The sequence below is a fragment of the Bos grunniens genome, chromosome 16 (genome assembly GCF_055505025.1).
Source record: "Bos grunniens cultivar Pamir isolate PY7600 chromosome 16, Bosgru_T2T1.0, whole genome shotgun sequence".
In the NCBI taxonomy this organism is placed as follows: Eukaryota; Metazoa; Chordata; class Mammalia; order Artiodactyla; family Bovidae; genus Bos; species Bos grunniens.
Genome location: NC_141180.1, coordinates 47638264 through 47660109, shown reverse-complemented (window position 1 = coordinate 47660109; position 21846 = coordinate 47638264). Strand labels below are relative to the sequence as shown.

Below are 21846 nucleotides of genomic sequence, written 5' to 3'. Positions count from 1 at the left end.
AGATGGACTTTGAGGTTTTTAAAGGAGACGAATCTTGAGCAAAGTCTTTGTACCTCTCTGTTTTGTTTTAAACTGGTATATGCTTTGACTTTCTCATTTTGTAGTTGGCTTCCATTTTTTTTATCTTAGCACTTTGCAAGTTTCCTAATTTCTTTAAGATTCTATTATTGTCTTCTTCATTCTTGTTCTGTTTTGTTTTGAAATATAAGAACAAAATTGCTCTACACCTGGTGTTTTCCTGACTTTTAAACCTCTTTATCTATAGAGTCATTTCCTTCCTAATGCTGTTTTTTTGTTTTATTTCATGACTGTGCTTCATTCAGCCTCCTTTAGTACCTTTCTTTCCTAGTAAATTTCATTAACATTGGGCATCAAGCTTAGCCATTTGAGACCTTTTTTCCTTGACATCAGTTTTTTGTTTTTTAAATTTGAATGCTGATTATTGTATCTATGGTTAATGATAGTAATTTCTGACATTTATCAGTCACAATATAGTATATACCAGCACTATGCTGATTGCTTTATATATCAGTTAAGTTGCTCAGTCACGTCCGACTCTTTGTGAGCCCATGGACTGCAGCATGCCAGGCTTCTCTGTCCATTACCAACTCCTAGAGCCTACTCATGTCCATCACGTCAGTGATGCCATCCAACCATCTCACCCTCTGTTGTCCCCTTTCCCTCCTGCCTTTGATCTTTCCCAGCATCAGGGTCTTTTCCAGTGAGTCAGTTCTTTGCATAAGGTGGCCAAAGTATTGGAGTTTCAGCTTCAGCATCAGTCCTTCCAATGAATATTCAGGACTGATTTCCTTTAGGATTGATTGATTTCCTTTAGGATTTCCTTTAGGATTGACTGGTTGGATCTCCTTGCAGTCCCAAGTCCTGGAATGCTTTATATATAGTATGTAATTTAAGCCTTGGAACAACTTTATTTGGTAGGCATTGTTACTGTCCAGTACAATAGTGAAAGAAATAGATCTTCAGAGAGATTAATTTTTTTTTTTTATGATACACTGATAGTAGGTTGGAAAGCTTGGATTTGAACCCAAATATCTGGACACTTTTTACCTCATCTGAAGCTTTCTGTCTGGTATTTACATTTGCTTTTGTTTACAGATTTGTATTTTAAAAAATAAATATTTGGCAGGTGGTTTAGACTAAATATAACCACAGCTAAATGTATTTCCCCCTAAATTACCATTATACTTAATATTTACGTAGGACATATTTTGCATTTACCACTAGCAAAGGGAAGTAATTTCAATTTGAATTATTAATTTTCAACTTCAAATTCATTCTGCCATTCTACTTAATTTCCCATGGCACTATCTCACATACCCATCATTTTCTTCCCTTCCTTTCTGGTGCTTCTGAAATGTGACCCTTTTATTGGACTGAAATTTTGTTTTCTACATATGATTGTGTCAAACGTGTTTACTTCAGCTCAGTCTAATTAAAAAGGATAGAAATAGCTGGAAAGACTAGTAATAATGACAGTGATGACCACAAACAAGATGATGATAGAAAGACTTAGCCACTCAGATGCTAAAGTTTGTTTCTGGGCATGCTATAATAGTGTCTAATGATGAAGGAACACGTTATGAGGGGGTATAGAATCATATTTTCTTGCTGTAAAATCATATTACTAATTATTTTCAGTATGTAGTTAAAGTTTTGAATATCTTACAAAAATGGCATTTAAAAAATACTTGAATGTAATAGTATGATCTACTTTTGCTTTTCAAAGCTCACAGTTTTTAAAAACAATATTCTACAGTTTAGTTTATATGTGAACATTATACATGCATTCACTCACTCATAGATTCTTTCATTTATGAATTCTGTTTGTGGTCAGGTACTTAGCTTTTACTGGAAGTAGGTACGGGAGATAGAGTGACCCCGGGGCTGACGCAGTCTCTGCCCTCATAGACTTCAAGTGTATCTATCACTGAATTGGATTTTAGGAGGAGCAGACTAGTTATATATTTTTCTTGTTCAGAGGTCCTGCTATATTTGACTTGTGTAGATTTTAGGCTTTGTGTTAATATGTTTGAAAATCTTGACTTTAGACTATAACTTATAGTTATTGATTTGGTTTTATATATATATATAGATAGATAGATAGATATTGATTTGGTTACTGGATATTTTTATGATGGTTAGCTTTTACTGCTTTGCATTCTGAAATTTTCTGTTCTTCACTCAGTGTTTGTGTTTTTGTGCTGTATCCCTCCCTATGTAGTATGGCTATTGGTAGGTCATGCCTTTTAACTGCTGTATAGTACTCCAATTGAATAATTAGCACTATATTTTACTTGTTCTTTAACTGACAAACTTTTAGAATATTTCCACCTTTCCACTTCTATTTAATCAATGCTACAATAATTTGGATCTCTTTCCAGTCAAAACTTTAAATAGCTTTTGAAAAAGAACCATCCTTTGTGTCATTAACATGTGCTCGAAAACAGAAGTTTTGAATTTTGCCTTTGGTATTTTTTGACTGGGTCGTTTTGCGGAAGGTTCCAGTTAAATTAGCTTAAATTGCCTCTAGTGTGTCCTGTCTCTATACCTTAAGAGTGAAAGCCTCAAATTGGTCATTTTTCTTAGAACATATGAGTTGGCATTGCATGGTACTGAACAGGTAAAAGGAAACAAAGTGTAGGAAAATAGCTAATTATAGTAATTGCAGCTGGTTTCAAAGTACTTCTGACAGTTTGTGCATCATGCTTACTTGAAAGCATCAAATGGGTGCTAGTTGTGAAATAGAACACCTGTTTGTTGTTGAGCCTGTGTTTATGCAGATGATTGTTGTTGTCAAAGCACCTTGATGTAGAGTAGTCCTGTTTACATTTACATTCTCCCCAAAGGATTAACAGTGTTCTCTCAATAAATTTGCAGTCTATTCTCCTCTCAAAGGCTGCTGTTTGGAGGGTGGTGTGAAAGAGGCAACAAGTGCCTGCTAATCACTTGAATATACATAATTAGCTACAGTCTGGTGCACTGGATTCTTTGTAGAACGATAACAATACTGATTGGAAAAAGCTCATACAATAGATGTGTTACCACATAGTTTTTGAGGGTACTTGTTTATTCATTGGTATTTAGTTCTCATTTTTTAGAACTTAAGTTTTACTTAAAAGTATACAAATTCTTGTTCTTTTTAATGAACTAGTGTCGGTTATATAGCAGCTCTTTAAAGTCAACCCTAAATAGCAAATTTCTACTTCTAAAGAGACCAGCGAGAGTCTGAGTTTATTATTTAACACACTAGACATACTTGATAATTCCAGAGATTGCAAAACATTTAAGCTTATTGGGCAGCTAAACTCAATCCACAGTGGAGGATTTTTAGACCAATTAAAAAAACAAAACAAAGTTTAGGATGACTAGATCTATATGCAGAGAAACAAAATATATTCTCTTATTTCCTAATGTTCTAGCTTTGTATCATTTTGTTGAATAGCTTTGTTGTGGGAATATTTAGACCTCAAATTTTATATCTTGAAATTCAAAGGGTCATAGGCATTTCAGGTAACCTTCCATGAAACCTGTTAACGCTGTGGTAATTGTTTTCCTTTCCCATTCCCTTTTACACTGACATCCATTCAGGCTTCCATTTCTGAGTCCTATAAAGTTGTAGACAGATGGTCACTCACTAACTTAGCGTTCTAGAGGTCTAAGTGTGGTTTTCCTCCCTGCATAAAAATTCTGATAGTACCCTCAGACTTCACCAGTCCTGATATAGAAGTGTTAATAAAGAGAAGTAGCATAGAGGAGCTTGTTCATATAGGAGCGCAGAAAAGAAGCTCGTTAACTGTCTTCCTTAGGAGGTTACAGTGTTGGCCTATTCGGGAGAGTCCCACAGTGTCTCCTGCCCCTAACCCAGGTACAGTGTAGCTGTTTAGGTGGTTCATGGGGGAGCATTTTACATTTGGTTAGTGAAGTAAGTACTGAGCGACGTCTCTTTCACTTTTTACTTTCATGCATTGGAGAAGGAAATGGCAACCCACTCCAGTGTTCTTGCCTGGAGAATCCCAGGGACGGGGGAGCCTGGTGGGCTGCTGTCTATGGGGTCGCACAGAGTTGGACACGACTGAAGCGACTTAGCAGCAGCAGCAGTGAAGTATTTATTTTATATATTGAAGACTACGATTGGCTTATCAGCTGTGCAAACTTATGTGTGGAAATCAACACAGACTTCTCCTGAAACTGAGTAGAGGCTATTTACTCAAAATTTGATCAGTGAGAGAGTCAGCCACTTTCACTTTGCCTGATATTCCAAGGCAGGCAGGGGAGTGGGAAAGCTTTACAGTAAAAGCAGGGAGGCTCCAGGTGTGCCCTGATTGGAGATTATTGGCATGGGGAATCTAGAGGTGGGGATCTTATGTGATTGGTTTGGGGAGCATATTTAGCTTTCTCTGGTTAGTCACAAGTTAGAAGCAGGGGCAAAATTAACAAGGCTAGTCACTGTCCAGGTTCTGACTGTTCCGGGCTGTAGAGCTTGTGGTTTGGCTTTCTGGGCTGGTTGCAGAGGTCAGAATTCTCTTGTCATATATTGTCTGGTCATTGTTTTCAGTTCAGCCTCTTAGTAGGTAGTATTGGTGAGACCAAATGTATTAAGGAAAAATATATCCTTGTAATTTTAAGGATATGTACCTTAAACACATTAATGTTAGAAAGCTTTAAGATATTAGTGTTTTGAAGTTTTCTTTCAACTGGTTATCCTTTGAAACCTTGAAGAACTGAAAGTATATGACCAGAAGTTTTTAAGAATGTTGTGATTGCCTCTGTAGCTTTGTTTCATAAGCTTTTAGGTAAAGTAAACTTTATAATCAAAATTCACAATTGCTAGTATGATGCATTAAGAAGCTGAAAGTTCCCAAGAACTCTCTCTAAACTTTTCCTGATAATTATTAAAATTTATAATCATGTCAAATGCTTACTTCACAGATATCTCCCTCCTGAAGTGTTAATAGGAGAGCCAAGTTTATTTCTTGCTGCAGTGAGAATACCACCTGGTCAGAGCTTTGGCAGGGTCTTAGAGGGGAAAAGGCCAGGTTGTTATGTGTTGAGGACCAAAGTTTGGTTTAAGGTGGGCCAGTATAGGGGGTGTCTGTATGTGTGAATGTGGGTGCATGTGGTTTGATTAGAATTGTGTAAGAGCCGTGATACAACAATAAGGGATTCAAAGAACCTTAAACTCTGTTGGTACTTTCTGTTGAACAACTTAATGTTATTGGACTGCAACATTGTACTTTAAGCTGTTGAAATGGTGATTTTTCACTTACCTTAAAGAGATGTAGCCGAGGTCCTTATGGTTACATCAGTTCTTACAAAATATCCACATTCTACTATGAATAACTATCATCAAATCAGTATTATAATTCTATTATAAAATTAATGTCAGCATCAGATCTATTAAATTTTTGAGGGTTTCTAAAATATTTATGATGCTTCATTTTTTTGGTTTTACTTTTTTTTCTTTACTAGAAATACTTTGAAATATGAGGGAGGAGGTTCCTTTTCTGTAGACTGAGGATGTGAAACTTCATTTCTTGAGTTCTAAATTCCCCTAAAGGCATTGTTTCAAGAATAGGGCTTCAATTTTGCATGTTTCAACCTATAAATTGCAGTTAATGGCAAGAAGCCTTATAATAATAAACCTTTGGTATTGTAGGTTGATTTATGAAGACCGACCCTATGATTAAATGCAGTCTGTTGCCTGCCCTTTATTTTTATTCCTTTAACAAATGTCAGGTTGGCCTGCCTTGTCCCAATTTTGACCAATAGTGTGTATATTCAGCCTGTGTATTTTATCTAGATTGGGCTCCTTTTGAATGGTAATTCATTCACATTAACCAAAAAAATTTATACTGTGTGAATTGCTCATTTTCTATCATGACCTGGGGGTGTGGAAGTCATCTGTGGAAGACTGAGTGGGCCCACCGCTGGGGGCAGGTTTTAGCACAGCGTTGACATTCTCTCCTCAGCTCAGGCAGGGAGCCTTGGGCAGGCCACCTGTGCAGTCACGTAAATGGGGTAGGGTTGGCAGAACCTTACCTGCATTGCTTTGATTTAATGTAGTTGTATTTGTAGAAGGATGCTAGGTGTTTGGGTAAAATGAATTCCTCTGTGCTCTCTGCCCGTGTCATTGCCAAATTACCTGCTTTTTCATGAGGACACATTGGCTTTTAAGGGCTATGAGAACCATAAAAGAGGACAGACTTGATTCTCAGTTTGAGCATTTTGACCCGTCTGGAACCTTTTGTCTTTGGTCCATGTTTTTTTCATGTTGTTTTGACAACTCTGTTAGGGCTGTAGGACTGGGGACTTTTCCACAGATAAGGAACTTCTATTGGGTTGAGAAAGAGACTATTGGTTGATAAGTTGAGCAAATACAAACTTTTCCAGGAAAATTGTTTTCTGGTGTTTTGAGAAGTTACTTTTGTAAGTTATAGAGATTGAATTTAGGTATTACTAAAAGACTGTATTAAATATTTGCTATAGTTTTAGGTCATTATCTGCTTTAATTGAGTTCATTTTATGTGTAAAATATTTTTATATCTAGTTGGTAGGTCAAATGATATTAACACAACTGTTTTTGATAGATTAGAAAAACTAAACTTTTTCATCCAGGGAGTTTTTTCCAGATGTTACCACTGGAATTTATTTAAGCATACTCTAATATATAACAAATCTTACTCCTTTTTCATATACTTTTCATGAATATATGAAGTAGATTTAGCAAACAAGTAGGTTATCCCCCAGTTTGAACTCCAGATTCAGCAAACTTAATATCTGTTATAATGCCCAGCAACAGAGTAATCAGAACAGACTAGGAAAGGCCAAATATCTTCTCCCAGGAGAAATTTGGCAGTAAGTTAGTATTCCTTAAAGTATGGGGTATAGTCCCTGTGTATTAGAATCCCTTGGGATGCTTATTAAAAGTGCAGTTTTCCAGAAACTGTAATTAGAATGTCTGGTTTTGGGACCCTGCCTGATAGGTATATTTATACTAAGTGCCCCTGCTAATTCATATTTACACTATAATTTAGGGTTCTTTGTCTTAAATTATGATGAAAATCAATAAGAAAAATATATTTCAGATTGGAGATGTTTATTTAATACATAATTTTGTCAAAAATATAACTAATTTTTAAGATATAGTGAGTTTAATAATGTAGAACATTTTTCCACATTTTTGTATTTGAAAAAATTGTCTTTGGAAACGAACTTCCTTATTGATTCTCAGTTTTTCATATTGCCTACTGATTTGTTCACTTAATAGTTCTCTAATTAGGCTTAAAAGTATTTAGGCTTAAAAACCTTAAAACTAGATGTATAATCAACCTATTTCGTTGCTATGTAAATATTAAAAAGCAGAGACATTACTTTGCCAACAAAGGTCCGTCTAGTCAGGGCTATGGTTTTTCCAGTAATCATGTATGGATGTGAGAGTTGGACTGTGAAGAAAGCTGAGCACCGAAGAATCGATGCTTTTGAACTGTGGTGTTGGAGAAGACTCTTAAGAGTCCCTTGGACTGCAAGGAGATCCAACCAGTTCATCCTAAAGGAGATCAGTCCTGGGTGTTCATTGGAAGGACTGATGCTAAAGCTGAAACTCCAATACTTTGGCCACCTCATGCGGAGAGTTGACTTATTGGAAAAGACTCTGATGCTGGGAGGGATTGGGGGCAGGAGGAGAAGGGGACGACAGAGGATGAGATGGCTGGATGGCATCACCAACTCGATGGAAGTGAGTTTGAGTGAACTCTGGAAGTTGTTGATGGACAGGGAGGCCTGGCGTGCTGTGATTCATGGGGTCGTGAAGAGTCGGACACGACTGAGTGACTGAACTGAACTGAACTGAAAGTAGAAAATACTAGTCTTACCTTTCTCTGAATTCTTGGTGTTTTTTCCCCTTATGTCTTGATTCTTGTCCTTTCTCAGTTGTTTCCTGAGTGTAGACTTTTTCTTTGGAAGACCTCAGGGACAAGGGTACTGTCTTCTCCAGCAGTCTCACACAGCATTTGTACAATGGCACAGAAAAACAATTTTTTAAAAATTGAAGTACAGTTGATTTACAGTGTTATATTAGTTTCAGGTGTACAGCATAGTGATTTGATATTTTTATAGGTTCCACTCCATTATTATAAAATATTGACTATATTCACTGTGTTGTATGTAATCATCCTTGTGTCTTATTTATTTTATACCTAGTAGTTTGTACCTCCTCTTCCTCTTCCCCTATGTTGCCCCTCCCCCCATTCTCCCAGCTAGTAGCCACTGATTTGTCCTCTGTATCTGTGAGCTTGTTTCTGTTACGTTCATCCCTTTGTTTTATTTTTTAGATTTGACATATATAAGTGAAAATGTGTAATATCTGTCTTTTTCTGTCTGACTTATTTCACTAAGGATAATACTCTCCAGACTCATCTGTGTTATTGCAAATAGCAACATTTCATTCTCTTTGTGTAGCTGAGTGGTATTCCACTGAATGTATAATAACACCACATCTTCTTTATCTGTTTATGGACACTTAGGTTGCTTTTGTATCTTGGCAGATGTAAGTAATGCTACTGTGAACATTGGGGTACGTATATCTTGTTGAATTAGTGTTGTTGTTTTCTTCTAATGAATGCCCAAGAGTGGGGGTTTTGGGAATCATCAGATCAGATCAGATCAGTCGCTCAGTCGTGTCCGACTCTTTGTGACACCATGAATCGCAGCACTCCAGGCCTCACTGTCCATCACCAACTCCCGGAGTTCACTGAGACCCACGTCCATCGAGTCAGTGATGCTGTCCAGCCATCTCATCCTCTGTCGTCCCCTTCTCCTCCTGCCCCTAATCCCTCCCAGCATCAGAGTCTTTTCCAATGAGTCAACTCTTTGCATGAGGTGGCCAAAGTACTGGAGTTTCAGCTTTAGCATCAGTCCTTCCAAAGAACACCCAGGGGCTGATCTCCTTCAGAATGGACTGGTTGGATCTCCTTGCAGTCCAAGGGACTCTCAAGAGTCTTCTCCAACACTGCAGTTCAAAAGCATCAATTCTTCGGCGCTCAGCCTCCTTCACAGTCCAACTCTCACATCTACATGACCACCATAGCCTTAACTAGATGAACCTTTGTTGGCAAAGTAATGTCTTTGCTTTTGAATATGCTATCTAGGTTGGTCATAACTTTTCTTCCAAGGAGTGAGCATCTTTTAATTTCATGGCTGCAGTCACCATCTGCAGTGATTTTGGAGCCCAGAAAAATAAAGTCTGACACTGTTTCCACTGTTTCCCCATCTATTTCCCATGAAGTGATGGGATCGGATGCCATGATCTTAGTTTTCTGAATGTTGAGCTTTAAGCCAACTTTTTCAGTCTCCACTTTCACTTTCATCAAGAGGCTTTTTAGTTCCTCTTCACTTTCTGCCATAAGGGTGGTGTCATCTGCATATCTGAGGTTATTGATATTTCTCCCGGCAATCTTGAGTCCAGCTTGTGTTTCTTCCAGTCCAGCATTTCTCATGATGTACTCTGCATATAAGTTAAATAAGCAGGGTGACAATATATAGCCTTGACGTACTCCTTTTCCTATTTGGAACCAGTCCGTTGTTCCATGTCCAGTTCTAACTGTTGCTTCTTGACCTGCATACAAATTTCTCAAGAGGCAGGTCAGGTGGTCTGGTATTCCCATTTGAAGAATTTTCTACAGTTTATTGTGATCCATACAGTCAAAGGCTTTGGCATAGTCAATAAAGCAGAAATAGATGCTTTTCTGGAACTCTCTTGCTTTTGGTATGATCCAGCGGATGTTGGCAATTTGATCTCTGGTTCCTCTGCCTTTTCTAAAACCAGCTTGAACATCAGGAAGTTCACGGTTCATATATTGCTGAAGCCTGGCTTGGAGAATTTTTAGCAATACTTTGCTAGCGTGTGAGATGAGTGCAATTGTGCGGTAGTTTGAGCATTCTTTGGCATTGCCTTTCTTTGGGATTGGAATGAAAACTGACCTTTTCCAGTCCTGTGGCCACTGCTGAGTTTTCCAAATTTGCTGGCATATTGAGTGCAGCACTTTCACAGCGGCATCTTTCAGGATTTGGAATAGTTCAACTGGAATTCCATCACCTCCACTAGCTTTGTTCGTAGTGATGCTTTCTAAGGCCCACTTGATTTCACATTCCAGGATGTCTGGCTCTAGGTCAGTGATCACACCATCATGATTATCTGTGTCGTGAAGATCTTTTTTGTACAGTTCTTCTGTGTATTCTTGCCATCTCTTCTTAATATCTTCTGCTTCTGTTAGGTCCATACCATTTCTGTCCTTTATTGAGCCCATCTTTGCATGAAGTGTTCCTTTGGTATCCTTTGGTTCCTTTGGGATCATGCGGTAGTTCTATTTTTAATTTTTTTGAGGATCCTCCATACTGTTTTCCATACTGGCTGTACCTGTTTACATTCCCACTAACAGTGTACTGGGGGTCCACATCTTCCACCAGTGCTCATTATTTCTTGTCTTTTTTACTAGAGACATTTAAACTGGTTATCTCATTTTGTTTTGACTTGCATTTTCCTAATGATTAGTGATGTTGAACATCTTTTCATGTGCCAGTTGGCCATCTGTATGTCTTATTTGGAAAAATATCTATTTCAGTCTTCTGCCCATTTTTAATTGGGTTATTTGGTTTTTGGATATTGAATTATATTAGCTATTTATATATTTTGGATATTAACGTTTTATCAAATATACTATTTGCAAATATTTTCTCCCACTGTGAAAAAACTTTTTAAGTTTCATTATTTCCCATTTATTTTTGTTTTTTTTTTCTCTTGCCTAAAGAGAATATTTTAAGAAGTTATCTTTTCATAACTTTGTGTCATCTATAGCTTCCTTCATTGGTGTCTTATAGTTTTTGGAGTATAGGTCTTTCACCTCCTTGATTAAGTTTATTCCTAGGTTTTTCATTCTTCTTGATGTGATTGTACTGGGGTTGCTTTCATGTTTTCTCATTTTGATAGTTTATTATTAGTGTATAGAAAGGCAACAGATTTCTGTACATCTTGTATCCTGCAACTTTACTGAATTCATTTGTTATAATAGTTTTTTGGTGAAGACTTTAGAGTTTTCTATTAACAGTATCATGTATCCTGCAAGTAGGGACAGCTTAATTGTCACATCTGATTTAGATGTCTTTTATTTCTTTTTCTTGTCTTATTTCTGTGGCTAGGACTTCCAATGCAGTGTTAAATAGAAATGGCAAGTGTGGGCATCCTTGTCTTGTTTCTGATTTTGGAGGAAAAGCTTTCATTTTTTTTTCAGAGTTGAGCATGATGTTAGCTGTGGGTTTGTCACAAATAACTTTTTCTTGTTGAGACATGTTTCCTATATACCAGTTTTGTTAAATTTTTAATCATGAATGGGTATAAATTTTTATCAAATGATTTTTCTGCATCTGTTGATCATGTGGGGATTTTGTTTTGTTAATATGTCGTGTTACGTTGATAGATTTGTGGATATTTAATTATCCTTGCATCCCTGAAGTAAATCCCATTTGATCATGATATATGATCCTTTTTATATATTGTTGAATTACATTTGCTAATGTTCTGTTGAGGATTTTTGCATCTATATTTTTCAGAGGTAATGGCCTGTAATTTTCTTTTTTTGTAGGACACTTAACCTGGTTTTGGTATTAGGATAATGGTGGCCTAATAGAATGAATATGGGAGTATTCCTTCCTCTTCATTCATTGGAATTGTTTGAGAAGGATAGGTATTAACTGTTTTTTAATATATATTTGTTTGAATTTCCCAGTGAAGCTGACCAGTCATGGAGTTTTGTTTGCTGGGAGTTTTTTGATTACTGATTGAATTTTAGTACTACTAATGTATTTGTTCAGATTATCTTTTTCTTCCTAATTCAGTCTTGGGGGATTGTATGTTTCTAGAAATTCATCCATTTTTCTGTTTTGTACTGTTTGTTGCATATCTTTTTTTAGTATCCTTTTATGATTATTTTTCTGTAATATTGGTTAGAATTTCTCTTAGTTTTACTTTTGTTTATTTGGGTCTCTTTTTTTTCTTACTGAGCCTGGATAAAGGGTTGATTATCAGTTTTGTTCATCTTTACAAAAAAAACAGCTTTTTGTTTCATTGATATTTTCTGTTGTTTTTAGTTTTTGTTTTGTGAGAGAATTATGATTGTGTATTATAAATTTAGGTAATTTATATTTCAGATCTCTTTCTGTAAAGTTTTACATTATAGCGTATTTCTCTTTTATGGTAACAAGTTCAAATGTTAAGCCTAATAAAACAATAAAAACTTAAGTCAGTAATCTAGTACTTGCAATATGAATTTAGCAGATGTGTCAAAATGTATGAATTGTTTTTAATGTGAAGCATTTTGTTTGTGAGAATAACATAACACCTGCTGTGACCTTTTAAGCTATGTAAATTTTAGTGACTGTAAAATTAGAAATTCCTTTCCAAAATGTGTTAGGAAATTATTTAGAATGTTTTAAGCTTGGCTCTTCTAGAGATTTTATTATGTAATATGAAGACATTTAAATTTGATATGAAAACTGAAACATATCATAATTCCTAGTCTTAAAAGTCTTTTAAAAAAAGTTATCAATAGGATAATCTGATGTATGTTATCCAGGAGCAACAGAAAAGTGTTATCTAATACTACACTAATAGCTGTTTCCTTTTAGCACTAACCGTGTTGGGATCTATGGCTATACCAATACCTTGTTAAAATACCAAATAGATAGGATTATACTGGAATAACAAATTTTCCAGAGTTATTAATTCCCCTTTCTCTCCATGATATAAAAAATAGTAAGAAAACATAAAAATTGTAAGAGTACTTGAGATATGGGTTCGATCCCTGGGTTGGGAAGATCCCCTAGAGAAGGAAATGGCAACCCACTCCAGTATTCTTGCCTGGGAAATCCCACAGACAGCGAAACCTGGCAGGCTACAGTCCATGGGGGTCACAAGAGGGTCTGATATGACTTAGTGACTAAGCAACAACAACTTATTTTTATAACTCTGTTTGCCAATGGAATGTGTTGCAGTAGCTCTTTTAAAAGAATGGTTTACCTAATTTTTTTCTGAGAGATATATTGTGAGCTTGGAAGATGTTTAAAAGAAAATAGTGTTTTACATTTTGATTTGATGCAAATTGCTTTAATCCATAATGTTTATTGCGTTTAAAATTTTGAAAGATAATCCTATTTCAGGAGAGCACCTCTTAACTGGTTAAACTCTTGAATTAAGGCAATATTGTGGTATTACCAAGTCTGCTTTTTTCTCCGCACATCTTTTAGACCAGATGATTAACTAGGGTCAGTCAGGTTGAGACCCTATTTGGATAAAAATCATAGAGCTCTGTGTAGTATGTGTGGTAAAGCAATTGAAGACTGTATTTGACACTTGCTTATATTTGATTTAATACTTTTTGTATTGAAACATGTTTTTAACTGTTTCGTGTGTGTGTATGTGTGTGAACCGAAAAAAATTTTAAGCTCCTTAGTGGCAGAGACTGCTTTCATCCTTCTTATTTCTTTTAATACCACTTTAATCGTTTTTAGTTGTACATTTGCTTCCTTTTTTAAATGTATCCCTTGTAATACAAAGTAGTTAAGAATTTATTGAGAATATATACTAGATGTTCAGTATAGCAGAGATGGGCTGCCTGTTCATTAAATTCATTTGAATATCATTCTCACCCCGACCCTGTACAGCCAGACTCTCTTTTTCTGTCTGTCTAGGTGTGGCCATAGTCTTAAGTACTGGTTCCTAAAATACGAGCAGCGTTAAGTTTTGTGACTTCCAGGCATAGCTTATAAACATCCCCTGTGTTCAGTCCTCTTTCTCTTGTCTCTTCTGTTGGCAATCAAGAAGCCAAGGAGATGAGTGAGACTCCAGAAGGAAGAAGTCTGGGTCCTTGAATTACTGCCTGGAGGAGAGCCACAGACGGATCAGGAATATTTGTTTGATTTTACATAGCCCCAAATAAAATTTTGGTTGTGTTAAGCCCATAAGATCCCATGGTTTATCTCTTTAAGTAGCTTACTAACACACTTGTTAAAGTGAGTAATTTCGTTTACTCAATTTAATTCACTTTGTTAGGAGTTGGAAGTGGGAGTCAAGAAAATAAAGTGGAACTGTGAGTGAGAAATTGAGTTTGTCTCCAGTTGGAGGAGGAGTCAATGTGGAACTAACTCATAGATGAGAGATGAATAAAGGATAGTGAGAAAAATTTAGAATGATGTGTTAGGGACCTGATAAAAACAGAGAGAGCAGGAAGTTATAGTGTAAGCACATTAGGAGAGCAGTCCTGGGAGCTGGAGGAGTAGGAGACATTGTGAAAAAAGAAAACCAAATCTAAGAGTCGGATAGGATTTTAAACACTTACTGGTTTTAAAAATGGGAATTTTGTCTCATTCTGTACACAGTTTGCAAATGTGTTTCTTTGCTTATTGCAAATTTAGTTCATGAATATCTTGACAAAATACAATATTCACAAAAAAGTGTAATGATTAAATGAACAGAGTTGCAAACCTACATGTTTGCTACAATTTAGATTCATTAGTTAGATTATTTTTGAAATGAGTCGTCATGTCTGAAATGAGTCATTCTCTTGGGTACATGAAAAGAAAAGAATTGAATTATGGCTATGTTTTATGCATATATAAAATACAGTATGTCATATTTTTATAGTGCCTAAATATAGGTGAAATGTACTCTGTGCTTTAGGCAGGTAAGATACTGCATAGAACGTTTGAAAAGTGGAACATTTATCAATTCAATTAACATTTACTTTTTTTGTATTTTAATTTGATACCATTTAACCTTTTTGTGCCACAAAATTAGATTTTTATCACTCAATTAAAAGCAGATTGGTTGAATATTGTGACTTAGATTGCTTTTTTAAAAAAAGCTTTAAAATTGTAGAGTTAATAACACATATAAATTAAAAATATACTTCATGACTGACCTGATGTTTCTAGTTTTTATCTCCTGTGTACGTAACAAGGAGAATATGTGCCATCATTGGCTTATGAATACCAACATCCCAAGTCTTGTGTTTGTGGCTGTAAGGTGTGAGGATTTTCTTGCCCACTGTTCACAGCAGCTCAGCTGCAGATGAAATTACCTTTTATCCATGTGGTAAGAGACTGTCTGACCTGTACTTCGGGTGGTGTTGAGGAAGCAGTGGCAACCTTTGATTGAAGGAATCCTCTCTCTTCCTGGGCGTAGCATCCAGCAAGAAAAGAATGTAGCTCTGTTCTTCCGCCCTACACGTAGTCCCATGCATGTTGAAGATCATAGACGTGTTGTATATTCAGTGTCCTGAATTCATTATAATGCTTCGTAACATAGAAATGCTATTAAACGTGATTTGAGTTTCCAAGATTTCTTATAAGTATAATGTGAACGTATGCTGTATAACCTGTCAGTTAGCTGGAACCACACTGGACTTGAATTCAGAAGAACTGGTCAATGGACAAGTCTCTTCACAGCTCTAAATCTTGGTTTCCTAATCTGTAAAATCATAATATCCTCAGATTTTAATGTTATAAATGACCGAAGAAGCAACCTTTTACTCAGATTTCTTTTATTATATTTTTGGTACATGGCCATTCAATGATAGGAAGCCTCAACATCATTCTCTTCTCCTGTCAAACAGTTTTCAAACTCTTGAGCAAAATATCTCCTCATTCTTTGTGGGTCATTCATAGGAGCAGAAAATACTGATTGGAATATTAATAGACGACCTGTCTATCTCACAAGGTAAGGGGAGGATCCCATGAAATAATGGGAGTGAAGGCAAAGTGAAGCATTGCAAAAATCTCACGTCTTTTAATTCATACTGTATGGTGCTTTTTCAGCTAATGACGTGTAGGAATTAACTGTCATTTATAGTGGTAAAATTATTTCTATGATAAGCTAAGTTTTCAGTCTCTGAAAAATTAAGTAACCTTTGGAACCCTGTCTGTCAGATGGAGTCTGTTAGTGCCCTCATATTTTTGATGCTCCCTAACCTCTGAAAATTAAAAATCTTGACCCACAATTTAAAAACTATAGGATGAGAATCTTTGGGAGGGTTTAGATTCCCAGTGCACAATATTAGTAACCTAAAGATTATAATACAAACTGAAGCTGTAGTCATGCAGAGTCACATACACTTTTGCCACATGATTAGTATTTTTCTTAAATACACAGTTGTGTAAAAACTACTTGCATAAGAACATGCAAGATGACAGACTCAAGTGACTTCTGCCTGGATGTGTTAATAGTTCCAACTAGTAATCATTCAAAACATAGAGCAGTTGGGGTAGGTTACTGTTTTTTACTGTGTTCATTGACTAATTCCTGAAAGCTTATAATTAGTAATTTTTCCAGTTACTGAAACTAATCAGTAAATTAGAATATGTTTCCTGAGGTACACACACATACACACAGCTAGTATGGCTAAGTGTACTAGAGAGGCCAATGATTTACTGCTCTCTCTGTAGTCCTTTGTAAGGAAAACTGCTCTACCTTCGCTTATCTGTTATTTGTGATAGATACTCCTGTCCCAGTCAAGCTGATTAGTGGACATCTGACCCAAGAACTCCTTCAAGGAGTTGGAGAGGTGAAAGACTGAAATAGTTAAGAGATGGAGAGATGAAGCCGTAACATTGTGTTGGGGTTAGAATGCTAGTAACTTAGGAGGGATCTGACCCTCTAAGCAAGGTGAAGAGCTAGTGGGTAGAGAGAAGGTAGCAGACATTTGGAGAGAGAGGCAGTGGAGTGCTGGGGGAAATGGAGGCAAGAAAGAAGAAAGACCAGAAATGGAAACAGAACCAGACCACCCACAATCCCTGAACAAGACAAAGGAAAGTGATGTTTGTCATTTTCCGGATCTAATTTGCCTAAATTCTGCCTTTACAGCTCTTTTCCTCGGATGATATTTTTGTATTCTTAAAATAAATAACCCTTTGCTTGCATTCGCTTAAGTGTGTTTTTGTTCCTTGCCACTGAAAGAACCTTAAAAGAGCACTCAGTGTAGAGACAAAATATCAAGGGTATTTGGCCGAGGCCTGTCTGCTTCTAACTACTACTGTAGAAATGCCCTCTCTCTTTTTTTTTTTTTTCCCCATTCTTTATCTACGTAATGGTAATAAAATATTAAGTAATCATTGCTTTTTAACTTCTAGGCCCTCTTGATTTGAAATTGTCATAGGCATTCTTCGTGCTTGATTTGCTTTTTATTACAGATATGAGAAGTTTGTTGTAATCTGATGCATTGCTTTTGTTTCTGCTGAAGAAGTCTGTATGAACGTTAGTCTTGAATCTTTTTAAGTCTTGGAGTGGGTTTGCCATCATTGTTAGGGCGTCAGCAGACCAGTCATTCTTTTCTTAGTGGTGTGTCACTGACTTTGGCCAAATATATGCAGGTATTTAAGGGTATCCTATATAATACAAATTGTATTTGGTACCTGTTATATGGATTTTACCCAATCCAGTGTTCTTGCCTGGAGAATCCCAGGGACAGGGGAGCATGGTGGGCTGCTGTCTATGGGGTCCGCAAGAGTTGGACACGACTGAAGTGACTTAGCAGCAGCATGTGGATTTTGGTTATTCACATTTAATAAGGAAACATCAACTTTTTACTTCTGTGGCATACATGAGCTCTTAAAAAGATATATGTTAGGTAAACCAAAATGAAAATGCTTATTGGACATAGTAGTATCATTTGGTTCTGTTAATTCTAATTTTTAAACATTTTCTTGACAGTTTAGTTCAGACTGAATTTTATTCTTCCCATTGCCATCCATTCCCTCCTTAAAGTCTTCAAAATTGTGACTACACAAAGCATTCTTCTTAAACTATTGTTTTTACTCAACAAATACTTCTTATTAAAAGAGACTTTTAAAATAGTCTTAATTTACCCCTTGGACAATTAGATTAGCAATTGCATTAGCATTGCATAGTGCAAAAATGGTTTCAGATAGATTAGAAGTTGTTGGTAGAGTTAGCTAAGGAAAATTGATGATGAAATACTGTAGCACAGTTTTTTGAAGTCAGGCCAATCTTTAATATGTGGGAATGTTTAGAAAACTATAAAGCAAAGTATAAAAATGAAACATTTTAATTTTAGGGTAAATGGGTTTTGTGGCCCAATGCTAGTAGCATAAAGGGAAGCCACAGTATCAGTAGTTAGTGATAAAGATTGTATTTTCTAAGTTTATTTCTTCCAAGGTAGAGATTTATTGTAGGAATTTACTGGTGCAACTTTTGGATGGACTGGTCCTTCTGAATGTAATTATGCCTGCCTCCCTTGGTGGGAGCACAGTCTTCTAGGATAGTGTTGGGATATCATTACCACTGATACCAGTCAACATTCTTTACTATCATGTAAGACACCAGTTTAAAGCTTTAGTAGGGACTCCTGAGTTCTACGTTGAACTGAAAGTTTCTTAAAATATATTACTTTTTCGTATCCCCAGAATACTGGTCGGAACAGTACTTGTGGGTACATGTAAATGGTAGAAATTCAGACCTGTGATTTCATTTCACTTTACTGGAAATTTCAGTGATTCATATGAGTTCTAGTTGAATAGTTCAGTGTTTAAAATATAGTTCATGGAAAATAAACACTTTACATTTTTTATCTAGTGAGATACACAGCTGTTATTAAAATGAATTTACTTCCAATTAAGGAAAAACTAATCTTACGTTTTTTTTTCTACTCATATTTCTTTGTCAGAAAAATGTCGCTGTCATATATTGGATTTATAAGCAATGCCCTAATGTGATTAAACACTTTTTAAAAAAAATGGTAGGTAGGTTTTTATAGATTTCAAAGTGGACAAACAAAAATTTATGTTCAAATTTTAATTTAGAAAACTTTAATTTTGAAAACTTGTGGATATATCCTTCTTGTGTCTTTCATAGTGTTTGGCACATGGTACTTAAGCTATTTAATTGACAGATTTTCTGGAAGAAAATTTTAGGACACATACAAGGAAATTCTGTTGTCTAGGTTTACTGATACATAAGGAGAAGAGTTATATCTGCACCAGTGAAATACAGACTTGAGTGACATGATCTTAATGGAAGGTCATTAGTAATTTGCTATATTGAAATGTGTCTGTTCAAATCTTTCTAACGGCCATAGCTTATTGTTTTGGAATTTTCAAAAATATACTGTACCTTAATAGCAACACTCCTATGAACCTGTATTCATTCTTTTTTTTTTTTTTTTCAGTTAAAAAACATTTTACAAAGTGGACACATTGTTTAATTTTGTTTTGCATTTTCTAGATTGGAGTGCAAGGCCGATAAATTAAACCCAGGCAGTTCTGTTGCTAATTACACACAACTTCTCTTGAGTATCAGATATTCAAATCCATTTTATGAATATGGTGGAGAGAATAACAACTGTAAAACAAAGCAGTGTGCATGTAAGTGACTGTTAGCGTGCATTTCAGAAAGGATAAATGCTCACCATATGGTACAATTACTGTGTCCAAGTTTTCAAATTAGCTTCTCTCATCCTCCTTATTACTGTCTTTAAAAAGAGAGGAAAAAACCCAACATGATTTATCTACTCTGCAGCAGAACTCTTGACGCAAAACAGCAGCCCAGTTCTGTCCAGTTTTTTTTTTCCTTTAGCATAATAGAGGCTGTCGGACTTTTTTATACTAATTACTGTGTGAGCCTCAGATGAACCCCCTTCAATTCACAGGGCTTTGTTAAGGGAGGAGCTGTCAATGTGTCTGCCCGTTTGCAGCTGTGCTGTGGCTTTAGCTTGCTTAACATTATGCTGCTTTTTAGACTTGACAGAAGGGATTTTTTTTTTTTTTTTTTATTAAGGCAAAGCAGCCTTGTAGCGAAATGGTTTAAGCAGCTGCATTGTGGGGAAGCACAAAGAAGTTATTATTGTGTCTGTTTAGGGGGGTGGAATGGAGGGGGGGATATTCGGCTGCTGTTGATGCCGATTGTTGACTTGCCATCTGCCAGATAGGGAGAAGAAAAAAATGACAGCTCCAGCAGGGTGTTCAAGAGGTTGTTTGGAGAGACGCATAAACATGTGCAGATGTCGAACTGAATAATGGCTAGAACTTGAGACGGTTTATGATGCTGCTGATGTTTGTGCATATACAGAATGAATGTATGTGTGGATTTGGTTAACCAAGGCTACATACTAATTATCATTGTTTTCCTGCATGCCCCTTCCCCTTAGTTCGTTAATTAGTTTAGGGGCTTAGTACTTCCTCTTCCTTCTGTTATTCATGTCTAGTTTTAGAAAACAGCTTCTCTTAAAATGGCAATAAAACCTTCCTTATTTCTCCATCCAGATGATAGCTAATCTGTTTGGTTAGGATTAGGTGTGAGCTGCTAACTGATAACAGGAGATTTTGATTAGGAAATAAGTCAGGTGAATCACCTTGCTCTTAATGCACACATATATTAACAGTTTGACACTATTCATTGAATTGATTTTATAGCCTACCACTAGGGGTGAGATACTACCAAATTCACTTTACTAAGTAATTCCATCATACTTTGGACTTAGGATACAAGTTGTGAAACAAAGTTGTAGAACAGCCTGGTCTTCTTGGTTACCCTTCTTTCTTTTGGTTGTCTTTGATTCTGGAAATGACAGTTATGCATTTTCTTTATGGAGTAATGCATTGATTGTCTATTTCCTTCTGATTCATTCTTGTCATTAGATATTAGAGATTTGATATGTCTGACTGAAATCTTTTTAAATGCTATGGTAACACTTTAGGGTGCACTAAGTTTTTTTTTTTTTTTTTCCATTACTTTGACTTTAAATAATTGAAAAGGAATAGTGGTGCTAGGTAAAATTTCTGAAAGGTGTTGATGTTGTAGAACACCTCACAGTTTTGCACAACTTTAAGACCAATCATATATGAGTTTATTAGAAAATGGAAAGAGAAGCTCCGACTTTCTCTCTTTCCTTTTTTCTCTATTTCTATTACCAAAAAAATGTGTGGGGAATTAGAGGGTTTTTATTTTGACTTTTGGTAAATTCATGCTTTCCTAAAACATTTAGGGTTTTGTTGCCTAATTATTAAGGAAAAAAGCCATAAGTGTGGTTGAAAGGCAAACAGACTGACAGAGCTTTATTTCCACAGTAATGTCTTTCTGAAAGGACTAAAGGGAGATTATCTGTTATTTTCTACTCTTCAGAAAGAAATAGAGGTCAGGTCTGTTTAGAAAAACTTTCTATCTTAAATGTCAGTTTTTCCCCAAGTGACTAATCCGTATTTGCTGAAAAGGCTAGAGGACCTTTTCTTTGTCTTGTATATTTAGTTTTTTCTTTTATTTGGAAAGCCGCACATATGTCCATATTTTTGTATGTAGAATTATGTACATATGTTTATAGTTTTATATAGTCAGTCTTGATATCCCTGCTAAGCTTGGGAGGAAGCAGCAAATCATTTTCCAGGTAGAGCTGTTAAACTGAGAGTGTGCTTTATGTTAGTGAGAGGCTGAGCAAAAGCAAGCTTGTATAAAAGCAGACTTGCAGTTCCGTGCTTTATTCATCATATCATGTTACCTCAGAACCGTATGTAAAATCTTTATGCGGGCAAATATACTTACGAAGGTGTTTGAAATATTCAAGGCAGAGTGTCTTTGAAGTTACTCACACCAGATTTAAATATCAGCTAACTAAATTAGTGACTTTATGAAAGTTCCTTTAACATGTCTGAATTTCTTCATGTGTTGGAAGAAGGAAACAACCACTGATATTTAAGGATCTTGTAAGAACTAAATGAGATAGTAGTATCTTTGGAATGTCTGGAGCATGTGCAATATAGCTGTCACTAATA

At 35.9% G+C, this 21846-nt stretch overlaps 1 protein-coding gene across 13 annotated transcripts in view; it reads left to right on the top strand.

The window, feature by feature from the left end:
* The window catches only part of AKT3 (AKT serine/threonine kinase 3), a 281741-nt gene that overhangs the window by 100967 nt on the left and 158928 nt on the right, over positions 1-21846 (top strand). The window contains exon 1 of one of the 13 annotated variants that reach the window (XM_086344915.1): positions 3754-3886. The exons of 10 other annotated variants lie outside the window; for them this stretch is intronic. The gene's annotated coding sequence lies outside the window, so the exon portion shown is untranslated. Of the gene's footprint in view, positions 1-3753; positions 3887-4412; positions 4534-21846 lie in introns of those variants that run through there. 2 more of the 13 variants (XM_086344917.1, XM_086344912.1) reach the window with 2 other exon arrangements.